The 15,678-nt window shown below is 33.6% G+C and overlaps 1 long non-coding RNA gene across 1 annotated transcript; it reads right to left on the reverse strand.

The window, feature by feature from the left end:
- Positions 1 to 10,806: 10,806 nt before the first annotated feature.
- On the reverse strand, positions 10,807 to 15,324 carry LOC114076063. Its single transcript, XR_003576526.1, has 2 exons — positions 14,717 to 15,324; positions 10,807 to 11,033 (listed from the first exon to the last, which is right to left on the reverse strand). It is a non-coding gene; the product is annotated as an uncharacterized LOC114076063 (long non-coding RNA).
- Between the last annotated feature and the right edge of the window lie 354 nt (positions 15,325 to 15,678).

Here is a 15,678-nt window from a genome sequence, read left to right on the forward strand (position 1 = left end):
CGACGGATCCCACGACGGACCGTCATGGGCACGACGGACCGTCGAGGGGGTGTCGTTCCAAAAAACTTAGAATTCTAAAATTTGGGTACTGAAATCGACTCTCTGAACTTCGTAAAGGAATGGCAGGACGGACCGTCGCAGGCACGACGGGCCGTCACAGACCCTTCACTGAAATTTGGTCTCTGAGCTTTGTGACGGACATGCAGGACGGACCGTCACAGGCTCCGTAAGCTCACTCGGGTCGGAAATTCTGTTAAATTTTTAAAGGGGCGTTTTGGACTTTTCATGCTTATAATTATAAAGTTAATGGATTAATATTAATAATTCAATTACTTGGGGGTTAAAGGAGACAACCTTAAAATAAAAAGTGGGTTATTTTATTCATCTTTTATACTTAATTATATACTAATTAGGGTAAAAGAAAGAGGGTTTTGGAATAAGAAAAATAGAAAGAACAAGAGAGGGAGAACGATCGAGAGAAGAGGGAAACGAAGAGGATAGCAAAGATTTTGAGGATTTGCTTGCTTGATCACGAAATCTTCGGTGGAGGTAGGTTATGGTTTATGCTATTCGTAGTAAACTCTTAATAGCGAATGATATGTATTGGGTAGTATTGTAAACCCTTCTATATGCTTAATTGTATGCTTGTATGAATGTGATTATATAATTGTGATAAAATAAGCATGATGAAGCTATTGAATCCTAAATCTTGAAAAACCCTAATCTACTTTGTTAATGAGATTGATGATGCCTTGGTATAAAAGAAGGCTTGATGAACTAAAGTGATGAGAGTAGTGGATCGGGTGTCACGAACCGACACGTAGAATTAGGGGATCGGAGTGTCACGTTCCGACACCAGGATAGTATATGGAGCGGAGTGTTGCGTACCGACACGAGAGAAATAAAGATAATGAATCTTGAAAAAGGTTAATATACTCAATCTAATGAACCTAATTCCCAAATGGGTATGGTATTGAGGCTTGAGTCCTCATGGGTGAACTTGGCGGTGCTTATTAATGATTATAGAACTTGTTGTTGCTACATGTTGAGTATTGTAGTTGATTTATGATATTATCTGATATATACTGTTTTCTATTTTGAGTTGGCCGATGAAACCTACTCAGTACTTGTGTTTTGTACTGACCCCTACTTGTATGTTTCTTTCGTTGTTATTTGTGGAGTGCAGCAAACGTGCCATCGTCTTCAACTCAACCGCAACTCTAGCCAGTCTTCATCAAGCCAGATTTCAGGGTGAGCTATTGCTTCTAGCTTGGACTAGATCTTCCTCTTCATGTCTTGATGCCTTGCGATTACGGCATGGACTAGCTTTTTACTTATTTTAGCTTCTTAGATACTCTTAGATTAGTAATTTGAGGATAGATGTTCTTGTGATGATGACTTCCAGGTTTTGGGAATAAATAATGATTGATAAATTTTAGAAGTTATTTAATTGATTTTGTTAATGAGTTTTAAGTCTTCCGCATCGTATTTTGTTCATTATGGTTAAAATGTTGGGGTTTAGATTGGTTGGTTCGCTCACATAGTAGGATAAGTGTGGGTGCCAGTCGCGACACGTTTTGGGTCGTGACATTAGTAGTGTTTAAAGCCTTCGTAGAGCTAGGCGAGCCTCAGTGGCAGAGCTTTTCTCATGCGGCCTATGCTCAAATATTTAACTGTTGAATAGTGGGTCTTATTTATATGTAGAATATACAGATTTGGCCAAGTTCATCCCTTGACTTTTGAGTTCCGAGTGTATTAATGTTCATCACAATTGTGGAATCTGTTACAAAAAAAGGAAGTCACTGAAACGCCATTATTTCCTCCATGAAGTTGAATACACCTCCTTTTTTGCATTTTGAACAATAACTTAAAGGTGTTGAATTTGGTGAGTCTTCTTATTATATATCTTTAATATTGATATATTCATAATTTGAAAAATTATTATTGTCTTAACAGTTTCAAATTGAATAAAAATAAGAGAAAATAAAGGTTTTGTACAACTTCTAGTTATAAATTATTAAGTTACGTACCAAAAATCTACATTTCATACATAGTAAATATGTACTTACATAATAATAGATTAACTTATATTGGTATTACTTATCTGTCTCTCTCTTTGTTAATATGGACCTATTTTAGTGCTTGAATAATTTATTTGTATAGGAGGGTGAAGAAAATAGGATAGAGTTAGCTTTTTTAATAGGCTCTCGAATTTATGATAAATGACTCCACGATCTATACACTACATATTTTGGGTCATGAATATTTAATCTTTTATTAATGTATACAAACAACTACTATTATAGTTTCATTAGCTTTAGATACATATTATATATACTAAACTTATATATGTTTGGATTCTTGATGTATATCAGTTATAATTGGCCCCACCCCACCACACCCCGCCCCACCCTAAGTTTGTGTAATTTTAAGAAAATCAATTATTTTATGTATTACATTACTTTATAATGACGAACTAATTATTGAGCTTCATCAATCCAATTTCTTAAATTAAATAAAATACATATCTGAACTAATCATTTTTAATTAAGTATTCCAAATGTTTATACATAATAGTATTCAACTTTTAGTTAATGAAGTTAATAATACAACATATATTATTTTTAAAATCAAACGCATCAAACTGAATAGATTATAATATTGAGTAACAGAAAAATTGTTTAGGTCATAGATATTCTTTTCATCAAATATTTGATTCATTGGTTGAAATAAGTATTCAGTGGAAATCAGTATTCACTGTGTAACACAAAATACATGTTTAATTCATTGAAAAATACATTTGAATATAAAAAGATCTTTCAATTTTAATCTTCATCTTTATATATTAGATTTGGAAACCATGCAAACACTAACATTATTGTGTAAAGAGAAACTATGTGAAAGGAACAAAAATGCTCTTCGTTTATTGTTTGGCTTAAAAATGCACCTGCAGTCAATACTTTACTCCAGAAATGTCCCTACAGTTATAAATCAGTGAAATTTACCCTTTTTTTGAATAAATACATTACTTTTTTAAAAATAAATTTTACCCTTTTTTGAATAAATACATTACTTTTTTTTAAATACATCTTCTTCCTAATTAAAATATTATTAAGAACCACTATTCTTGTTTATTCTTCTGAAATCACTTTAACAAATAAATATGTTGGAAAAAATTTTTTCTTTCTCAATTTCATTTTATCAATTAAAATAGAATAATTACTTGTACCCTTTCTATATATAATATATGTCACATATATAAGATCATAGTATATCTATCATTAATTTATATTCATATAACGATAAAAAATATTGATGATAAAATAAATTTTTTTTTCATTTTTTTGTTTTTTTCCTGAACTAAAGTAAGATAAACATTTGCTATTTTTTTTTAAAAGACATTAATTGAAAAAAAATGTGTCAAAAAGAAAAGTAATAATATATTTATTTGGAAAATGAGCTTTTTTGACCCATTAATTAACAATAAGAGCTTTTCTTTTTACCAAAGTATTGATGGCAAGAATATTTTTGGACCAAACTACAAATGGGGGACATTTTTGTTCCTTTCGCAAAAAAACTGATACCTGTCATATCATAGAAAATGAAACAACAATAAAAACAGACTGTACAATACAATTCAAAACCATAGCTTTGGACAAAACAGGGCTTGGGACACTGAGCTGCTCCAAGACCTACAAATATAAAAAAACATTCAATTAACCATCTGTAGTTCGATCCTAAAAAAAATTCGAATATGATTTAGCTCTATTCTACTACTAATACGTCTCTTACAGAAAACTAAGAATTTATACCTTTGCGGCTGCGGTGAGACACCAATATTGGGTCTACTGACTCATAGTACTTCTACAAGAAGGTCTACCATCAATAGGTCTACCGATCGAGGTTCATTAAGGATAGCTCATTGAATTTCCAAGAAGGGTGCTCACATATTAGGCCTACCTATACAAGGTTCAGCATTGATATAGGGCTCTAGAATCATCATGAAGGGGCACCAAGCTAAGGTTTACCCGTCCAAGATATAGTACAGAATTGCGTCAGTCATCTATAGGAAGGGCACCATATTTAGGTCTACTAATCCTAGACATTCGTTCATTCGTGTACACACTTAAGTCAAGATACATTCATTAATCTAGAAGAGGATACACTAGCCTACCAATTCAAGACACATATACATTTATATTAATTTATACAAGAATCGGATGCATAATCCTCCCAATTCAAGATTAATTAGTGAGAGTATGCTCTCAGTCACAACGCATACACATTCTATACAATATTAACATTTTATCATTGGAATCACATGTATAATGTAACACTCAGGAATTGCATAACTTAATTTAGAGCCTCACATGATGAAGTAAGGCTTAAAACAATGTTTATAAGCCTAAATTAGTGTGTTGAAACCAAGTAGTAAGTGTTAGTGTCAAACATCAAGGACGACCATGACGTTCGGAGACTAGTGAAATTGAGGCTAGTGTGTCTTGACATGTTTCAAGGGGTTTTAAGAATCAAAATTTTTTTTAATCTGGTAAAAAGGTGTTAAACATATGGAAGAGTGTGTTTAGGATTACGACTCCCCAAGGACCACCTTAAGGGTCCTCGGAGAGGACCCTAACATTTGACCCAAAACTATCCAATTGACAGTGGCTAAACAACAAACCAAATGACGAGCCGTCGATGGATCAATGCCCGTCGATGGTGTCGTATGTCCATAATTAGCCACATTCCAAAAATTCTCCAAAAACACCCTCTCTGTCACAAACAACGGCTTTCCAGTACGGGGTCGTCGTTTGATCGATGCCCCATAGACGGGGGTTTGTCGTTTGAGGGTCGACTGCATTGCCTAATTTTTGGTCTAGTGAGTTAGTTGGTTAATTAGTTAGGTTATTAATTAAGGGTTAATGTATGATTAATTAAGTTAGTTAAAGTACTATATAAGCTACCCTAAATCATAAACGACTTAGAACCCCATTATTACCAAACCCAATCTCTCAAACTTCTCTCTACTTTCTCTTTCTTTTCCCAAAGACCCCATTGAAGACCAAGCTTCAAGATCCACTAGTTTTCCATGACTCACATTTTCTCCATGAGGTATGAAATCTATTCACTCTTGGAATCTCTTTTCCCAAGAGGCTTTTCAAAATTGGTTTCCATTGGTTTATAAAAGATGGGTCTTCTTCCAATTTCGTGAATGATCTTTGAAATTGATTTAATGTTGAATTGTATCGGTTTATGTTGATCTATTATGATTGTTCAATTGTAGAATTATTGTAGTTTTTAGTATTTGACCTAGTTTTCATGAAAGCTTCATGATCGAACCCTTTTCTCTAACCATAACTATGAATTGGACTTGAAGATGATTATGGGGGTTATAATTGATTATGTTATTGTTTAATTCACTATATTATGATGATGATGATGGTTATGAGTGGATCAAGGGATAATTGTGATGAATTGAGTGTAAGATATTAAAGGAGACTTGGAATCTATGTGGTAAGATCTTTATGACTATGAGTTCTCTACTTCAATAATGATGGTTTATTCTTGACGATGACATTCAATTGAAGTATGATTATGTGAATAGAATAAGAAGATGATGATATGATGATTATCATGTCATGTTATGAGTATGATGGATTATGAGATTTTAATAGGGGTATGATCATGCAAGTTTGAATGTGATTCTATTGTGTTCCTTATTATGATATGATTATGATGTGATGATCTCACTAATGATGGTTGTGATGAATGGATGTTCTCGTCCTATACCTAATGAGCTAGTGACATGATCATACAATGGCTTAGTCCCTATGGCCTATATTAAGTTTTGATGATTAAGAATTACTTAAAGATATTTCAAAAAGAGACTTCAGTTTTGTACCGAGCGAACTAGATATGAGAGGTGCCCCTTCCCACTGTGGGAAGGTAGGTTCACAATGGTTCTCATGATATGGAGACTACAATCCAATTGTTCATAAAGAGGGTTTTCATCATATGTCATAGTTTCTTAACTATGTTGCTTATATAGGAATACTAGCTAGTGGATCCATCTAGAATGCTATGTTCTTGTTTTGGTTCTACCTTGGAAAGTAGAGCACGTTTTTTCAGTGTAGGCTTTCATGACATCGAATTTCATGTTTAACTCACATAGTCTACTATCGGTTACGGCGATTGCTCCCGAAAGAAAAATGAATGAATGAAGTAATGAAGATGAATAACTAGGGTGACTTAAGGGGTTTTACTTAGTGTAGGTATGGGTATGGAACTGTATCTATACATTGAGCAAATTGGACTTGAAGGGAGTCCTAGGAGTTTGTATTTATGTTATTAATGTATTTATGATATCATGAAATGTATATATGTTGATCCTGTAAGATTTTTCTCTTATATGATGTTGGTTACATTGATAAGTATGATATTGGTCTAACTTGGTATATATGACGATGTCTACATATGATGATTATGATATATGAAGCAACGTACTACATATGATCTTTTTTCTTGTTTACTTGATTGTGTGGGGTTATGGGGCTTCACATGGGCATTGCACTTGTAGGCTTGGGATGGGATTGTTGGTAAGGGTCTTGTATGTTGATGATATGAACTAATGAATATGAAATGTTTATATGACTTTATGATGATGTTATGCTTGGTTATGAACATGTCTTATGTTGTTGTGATCTTTGTCTTGTATATGCTCTATTGTGTGTGCATAAAGGCTTTCAAAATGATTGAGCATATTTCTAAAGAAATGGTCCCTTTTCTGAATGATTTCAATGGTTATATTTGCATATGTTTTTATACTTAGTACAAGTGGTTGTGCTAACCCATATATCTTATATTTCTACTAATTGTAGGTTCGGGCCGTTGAAGTGCTTTGAGGCCAATTGCAAGAAGACTTGGACATCTTTCCCAAGTTGTTGATGAGTCCTCAATGATTCGAGGATAGTGCGACCTATCTAGCTTAGTAGGATTGTTATGTCTAGAGACATTTGTTTCTTTCCTTATTTCTTTAGACTATTGCTGTAAGCCTATATGTGGCACAATGTACTTGTGTAAGGGCTATGCCCGAATGTTATAATTCTCTTTAGATGGTTTATATGTGAGACAAGATACTAGGCTCTTATATGATTTGTCTATGCTAAATCAGAAGTTTATGTAAATTTCATAAGCGAGGAGTCTACGTAAACTCCCTATATGATATATGAGAAGTCTTGGTATGCTTCACTATGTAAAAGTTTTAAAGTTTTTGCATTTTCTCTACTTGTGATATGGCATGATGTATGCTAAGGGATAGTCTAATTTCTTTTCGAGGACGAAGACACCGGTTACGTGTATGGGGTGCTCTCCAGTCATTACAAACTTGATTTCAGAGCATGAGGTTGAGTAACCTAAGGATTGATGTCTCACAAAATCACGTCTATGTAGAGCTTGTTCATAATTGTGAAGCGCACCACACTTATGAATGAGAGGCTATGTGATGCTTAGGATTCTCATCTTCTTGGTGATTCTATGTCGTGCCTCAAAAATCTTAACTCTATGTGTCCTTTTTCGCCTAACTCTTTTATTGTGGTTATGGGCTATGAGTATTAGAAGGGCAGCCACAAGAAGAGTTGAAGAAGAAATTGCTAATGCGACAACTCCTCCTCAAGACAACCAAGATCCTCCACAAGGCAATCAAGCCCCTCCACAAAAACAAGTTTCTTTGGGTGGCCAAGCTCCGGTCATTCCTGCAGCTATGGAGGATGGAGAGATAAGGTCGGCTTTTCTATGTATAGCTCAAGCTATTACTAGTCAAGTCCAAGACGTAGCTACTCAATCTCAAGCCATGACGTCTCAAGCATATCGGGAAACTTAACCCCCTGTGCACCAAAATGCTTGTCACATCCGGGCCCCTAGACTTAACCGGCTTTGTCGTCCTCGAAGAGGACTAAGACTATCCTCTTAGAATTCGTCATAACATATCATAGGTTAAAATGTGGAAAATTAGAACTTTTCATTTACTTTTACATTGAGGTTTACATAGACTTCTGGCTTACACATAATATATACACATGGAGTTTACATAGACTCCTCGCAATATGAAACTCTACATAGGCTTCTACTCTTATTTTACATACCTAATATAGGAACATAATCTTATAGAAAGTCTAGGATAAGTCTCATATCAAACCATCTAAAATGAATACAACATTTGAGCATAGCCCATACTTCATTATAATGATAGCCACATATAGGCTTATACAACAATCGTATCCAAATGAAAAAGGAAATACCTTAATGTCTTAAAACTAAAGCAACAACAATAGATAGATAGTGGCATCGTCGTCGGAAGGTGAGGACCTACCAAACATGGAGAATAGGATTCCAAGCCTTATTCAATGGCCCTCGAGCAGTTTGACTGCCGAAACCTACATAATTATAGAAAACATAGGAAATGGGTTAGTACTCCATTTGTACTTAATATGAAAACATGCACATAAAACATTTGAAAGAATGCATCAGAAAGGATCATTTACTTTAGAAAGCATGCTAAGTCATTTGAAAGCCATTAATGCACATAACAAGGGAGAATATAACACATAAGGATCACAATAACTTAAGTGATGTTCAAAATAAATATATCTCAACATAAGAATCGTATCACTTTAACATAAAAACCATATCAATCTAACTAGTCCAATAGTTCACATCAACATAAGCATACAAGCCCTTACCAACAATCCCATCCCAAGACTACAAGTGCAATGCTTATTGAATTCCCATAACCCCCACACAACCAAGTAAACAAGATAGAAGATCATAAGTAATTCTTTGATACATAATACATACCATCATAGATAGTCATCACTACATATAACAATTTACACCAACATCATGTTCAACAATATAATCATCATCATGTAAGAATATTATCATATAAAGTCAACATCATGCATTTAAGAATATATTACATAAGAAAAACCTCCTAGGACTCCTCTTAGAGTTAACTTGTGCAATGTCTAGGTAGAGTCCCATACCCTTACCTCTACTAGGACAACCCCTTAAGTTACCCTAGTTAGTGTTTACCTTGTTACTGAATTTTACTTTCTAGAACACTTACCTTAACCGACATAGACCAAAAGAAATAAATGTGGAATCCGGTGTCATAAAATCCCACACCAAAAGAAGGTGGACTACTTGCCAAGGTAGTACCAAAACATGAACATAGCATTCTAAGTGGATCCACTAGCTAGTATTCCTATGGGGGCAATGTACTTCAAGAACTAGGAGATATGCTTGGGACCCTCTTTATGAACATTGCATTATAGTCTCAAATATCATGAGTACAATAGTGAACCTACCTTCCCTACTTGGGAAGGGACACTCCTCATTACTAGTTCACTCATTGCTAAGCTAGAGTCCCTTTGCAGAATGTCTTTAAGCCTTTATTATTCATCATAGCTTAGTTTAGGTCATAGGAGACTAACACCTTGTATATCATCATCATTATCTCAGTAGGAATTGCATGACAACATCCTTTCAATGAAACCCTCATATGTGAGATTAACTCATCATCATCATGTCATAATAAGGAACATAGCCGATTCATAACCAAAATTATACCATTACATCTTAATCATAATCTCACAATCACATAATCAATATATTTTAATTTCATCATCATACCAACACTTATCTAATTCAATCACAAGACATGCTTCAATTGAATTTCATTACCAAGTAAAAGCCATCACAACTGAAGTAAAGGATCAAGATCACAATGTCTTACCAATTTCTTCTTCAAAAGCCATCATCATTGGTCATACCCTCAACCAATCCAATTTCATTTATAAAAAAGCATCATTCAATAGTAATTAATACAATAAGTAACCCCATTTCATCAGTACTAATCAATTCAACCTAAGTTCATCATCTAGGGTTAAGAAATTTGATATTCAAGATCTGTTCCACATACTAGGTTAATTCATCAAGAACCAATGTAATTAAACAATAATACAACATAACATAATCATAATAAGCAAAAGAAACCATACACAACACAATTTAGAAGATCAAATTCGTACTAGGAAGAAACCCATATGAAAACCATCTTTTTGAATCAATTTTTGAAGAACCCTTTGGGGAAAGGAATTCCAAAGGTCAAAGCACTACTACAAACAGGTCAATTATTGGCAATAAAACATGGGTTTAGCGGCAATAATGTTCATCGTTTTAGCCTGTGCCCGCCAATGATCTTTAGCCGGCAATGTTGGGGTCGGCAAAGGCTTTCCCGGCCATTATACGAAATGTTGGTAAAGGGTTGCATAAATTGCCGCTAAAAGATATTGGCTTTTACGACAATTATTTGCGGCAATTTTATTAGCTACTAAAGCTAATTCATAATGGCTACCTATGGTGTTTTAGTGTCCATTATTTTAGCTGATAAAAACTTATAAATAGCTGCTAAGATTTAGTAGTTTTAATGGCAATTTTCCGCTACAAATAATGGCTACAATATTCCTGCTAGAAAAAAATCTTAGTTTGCCCTTTTAGGTTCCGTTTTATAGCAAGTAAATTCATTAAATTGCCGCTATAGTTGACATATTTAATGGAAATTGATTGAAAGCAATATTAACGCTGCAGTATTTCTTTTCAAAATTTCTTAATGTAACCATTTAGCGTCCATTTTTATGGCCTAATACATTAAATCAGATTGACGCTATGTATCATAAAACATCTATTGTTTAGCCTCCAGTAATAATAAATACTACATTCATCGAAAATAGTAATAAGAAAGTTTGGCAAGTTCAAAAATCATATTTTATTATTAATTCATAAAATAAAATATATCTTACTAAATCTTAGACAAATCAAATGAAGTACTAGTCTAAAATATGAATATCATAACTTCTAAAAACTTATATTGTTCCCACTAATATATTTGAATAATGTTTTCAAATAATTTTTACAACTCTTTTTCATCTTGAAATCTCCCACATGTGAAATTTGCGAACATCAACTTGTACAACCTGAAATAAAAATAAATGTTCAAAAGATGAAAAGTATATGATGTACAAGAACATCACACACACTGACTAATTTGAAAATGACAAGAAAGAACCATTTGCTTAATAAGAAGTCTTATTCTTTCATATGGACTTAAAATTACGTTATCTTGTTCCTATTTCCTGTATCAAATGAACTGATATTCATATCATACAACACATGCACCTAGCAACTATGATCTGAAATACAATACAGAGGAATTGATGTTACTTGATTCATCATTCAGATGAACTTCAGTTCCACCAATAAAACTATTCAACTTATTAGACTGATTGTCATGTGCTTGAGCTACAACGTTGTTCTAGTTGTCTATCAACTGCCCAAGATGAGGTTGGGTTTCAAATTATCCTCATCATCTAGAAGTTGCTCAATATGTGACCTGTAGTTTGCATATTTCCTTCTAATAAATTAAGGAATTATCTAGTTGCATTAAGAAAAGATTAACCCAAACATATACAACATGTCACATGCAAAAAAAAGGAAACACCGTCAACTCAAGCAGTGAAAAACACATAAATAAAAATTTGTGCACACGAAGAAAGATTTGAAACAAAAATAGTTCGTAAGATTAGAGATACATGTACACAAGGAAAAACATTAATGAGTGAAAAGAACACCTTATCATATGACAATCCAACGATCAATAATTAACAAAATATAAGAAAAGAGAAGAACAGAGAATTCAATGAAATATTTAATAATCAATCAATACAAATATGAAAAAATCATATTGTTGACTAACGTGCATATTATACTATAAGGCTTAAAGTGAAAAAACAAGATATTTTATGTATAAATTTCTAACATAAAAGTAACAGATTTCCTAGATGTTCTTCGATAACACTTATAAAAAATAAAATTTATAACTACCAACTATATTATTACGTGTCGCTTTCATTCTCAATGTCATTTACTCCATAAACATTAGGTTCACCATCATTTTGGAACCTATACAATGAACATCCTTTTAAATTTCTATCCCATCGACGCCACTTCTTACCCAATTATTACACTCATACTCTGGCCACAAACATTTTCTATGAGAGTCAAGTCAATGGTATCACTTTGCATTGATGACTCAAATTGAACATTATTATCCTCTCCCATATAAAAAAAATGTCTCGAGGTTTGAATGAATAGGGACAAACCATTAATGATCTACAGGATCTTACATAAATATTACTTATGAATTTGTTCGGCAAAAATAAAAGTCTCATGGTGCTCCCCATCACTGATGCTTTCCAGCCGTGATAAATTCACAAGTTTGAAACCCAATTCATATAGATGAGGTTGCATTCCAGTTAAATGAGAAATATTTTCTTGTAAGTTGTGCTCCATTTCACTTCTTTCACCAACATCACTATCTATAGTGTGTGTAAAGCCTTCAAGGGCATCATGTATCATTCCTCTCATGTCATCTCCCCTCAAAGTTGACTCGTTAGGATTATCTACTGAACTTAATAATCTCCACAATCATTTGTCAAATAGAATAAACTCGCAATCTGTCCAGCAACACATCCAAGAGATTTTCGAGTTTAATTGTCGGTAAAATTTGCAGAGAACAGAGTAATGAAACAGTAGTAATGAGATCAGTCATTGTTATGAATCTTGCTCAATTCTAGTCAATGTAACTAGGCAACATCTTGTCCAAGGGAATCGCAAGTCCAACTGCAAGAAGGTTTGCAGAGAATAGAGGCCTAAACTAGTAAAGTTTAAATCACCCACTGTTAAGGTCTTTGGCTAATCCAGATGTATAAGTTCCTAATGTGCATAAACTCCTAAGTGTCTGTATGTCCATCTAAATCTAATATGCGGTGATACATGTGTGTAGATCCTATCTTGTTGTAAAAAATTCTCAATAATTCTGAGTTATAGAAGCTAATGACTATTAATTGGAGTCAAAATAATAATTAGAGCTCTGTGATTGTATGTTTCACATTTAAATTAATCGATAATATGAGAAGATTAAAAGAATTTGTAGAATACACTGAAAAAGAATTGTTAGTTCAACAACTCGTCCCAGGGAATTGTGAGTCAAACTTATGGACAAATTTGCAGTGAACAGATGCGTGAAATAGTAAAGATGAAACCACTAGTTGTTAATATCTTTCGCTAATCTAGATGGATATATTCCTAATATGTATAAGCTCCTACGTGTGTGTAGGTCCATCTAATCTAATATGCAGTGATTCCTAAGTGTATGCAAAACTTATTTTGTTGTCGAAATTCTCAATAACATTAGGTATAGAAGCTAATGACTGTTAAATGTAGTGAGAGAAATAATTAAAGATCTATGGTTGTATGCTTCAAGTTTTAATTAATTGATAGTGTGAGAAGGTGCAGAGGACTTGTTGCACGCGCTGAAAAGGAATTGGGACTTCAGCAAACTCTACAGAAACCAGTCAGTCCGGCAACTTGTCCAAGGCAATTGCAAGTCCAACTGCTAGACAAATTTGAACAGAACAGAAGCATAAAATATTAAAGCTTAAACCATCTACAGTTACATCTCTTGCCCAAGCTTTAGTCGATGTAACTTGGCTGCAACTAATTTCAAGAACTGAGGTGCTAAAGGTAATGTATTAATTTTCTTCAAGTACAAATGTCACTTAGGAATTCTGAAGAAAAATGAAATTTTCTCAAGCCTACAATCAAATAAATAAATGTTACCATCTCAGACAAAAAGAATTGCAACTCACTTGGTGTCCTTATTAATTTTAAAATTTTTCCAGCAATCTGTCAAAGAGAGTGAACTCGCAATCTTACCAATACCATGTCAAAATAAATTGCAAAGTCACAGTACGGACAGATTTTCTAAAGATAGACATGGATCAATAGTAATAGAACTAGTCGTCATTCGAAACTCTTGCTCGAGCTCCAGACAATGTAACAATACATCAACAAATTGATTGAATTTTAGTTTCTCTCCACTTATATATGAAAATAAAAAGCATGAGAATGATTTTACTCATGAGACACATTAGTTATTGTATTAGAGGTTATGAATGCCTAAATGTTAAACATCAAGGCCAAAAAAAACCCAAATAGGATCAAAGCATCTACAATTTCGACATATAAAATGTATTTATATTTGAGAGACTTCAAAGAAACATAATTGATAAATAGAGAGATGTGAAAGTCAAGAGATATAGATATTGGGTTCGGCAATACAATGGATCATTGACATAAAGAGATATAAAAATAAAAAGAACTAACTGAACAATTCACATCTACCTAAAATAATATTCTATACCTAATGTTTCAACAATTTATAATCATGATTTCAAGTATTTACCATGATTCTTGCTACACAGAGCTCATGGAGTCGAAACAGTGAGTCTACTTAATCGCTTAACTTGATAATTTCAAAGAAGATATCGTAGCTCACAGTAAAAACATCCAGAGATCATAAATGTAGAAAAATATACTTTTGCGAATATAATCACTTGGAAATCTCAATTAATGCCTAAAAACTGAATATTTTGGTCAATTATATTTTTTGTTTTCTTCCCAAATTATGCTTAAATATTTATTAATAAACATGATATAAAACATAATATATGGTTGAATTCTTAATAACCATATACAGAGGAACAAAGGTAATAGAACATCATAGAAACAGAGGAGTAGAGAGGAGCGATCTACATACCGGAAAGCTTCTGTAAAGATTGTTGTTGTTCGACTTTTCTATCCTGAGAGAGATATATGCTGCTGGACGCCATTGTTGTGAGAGATATATACACCTTACGTGCGTGCTAATATATTTAATTAGGTTGGGAAACCTTATTTGCCTGGGAGATTTTTTAGTAATATTTTCCTTATTTGTGTTGGGGATATTTTTAGGTTAGTAATATTTATGTTATAGTGTAGGAAAACTTTCTTCTCCGGAATATAAAGAGAGGCGGGAGCTTAAAATGATTTAGAGAAAGGCATGCGTTTTATTTTTAGAAAAAAAGATGCTCTTGTGGAGCTATTCTATGTAATTGCTACTAAAAAGTACTTATTACTGGCCATTATAAATTAGCCATTAATATTTTGCCCCTTGCAAATCCATTAGTGGCAATTAGTTGATTGCCACAAAACAATTGTCGTTAAAGTTTATTTTTGTAGTAGTGAAGGTTTTCATACCTTGATTTTCCTTGAATATTGATGGAAAAAAGTGACCTTCTTGAAGCCTTAGAACACTTTGACCTTGGTATTCTACGGAGTCTTCTTTGGAAGAGAGAAAGTAGAAAGAAGGAAGAGTGATTTGAGTTTGTAAAAAGTGAGGTGTTAAGTTGGGTTTAGGCTTAGGGTAGCTTATATAGTCACTTAACTAATTTAATTAACCAACCCTTATCCCCTAATTAAACCCCTAACTAATTAATAATTAAATGAACCCCTTAAAATTTGAATAGTGAATTCTCAAGCCTGACCTACGAGACCACGACCTACGGTCTGTAGGTCAGCCTATGCCCCTTGCCCGAATCGTCCTGCACATCTGTTGATTGTGTGAGAGACTAGTCTTTTGGAAACTTTTGGAAAATTGGCTAAGTGTTGGTCAACAGAGGCATCGACACCCCCGTCGATCCACCTACGCCTCGTCGCCTGCAATCGTAGGTAGACACTGCC

Source organism: Solanum pennellii, chromosome 2 (genome assembly GCF_001406875.1).
Source record: "Solanum pennellii chromosome 2, SPENNV200".
Taxonomy (NCBI): Eukaryota; Viridiplantae; Streptophyta; class Magnoliopsida; order Solanales; family Solanaceae; genus Solanum; species Solanum pennellii.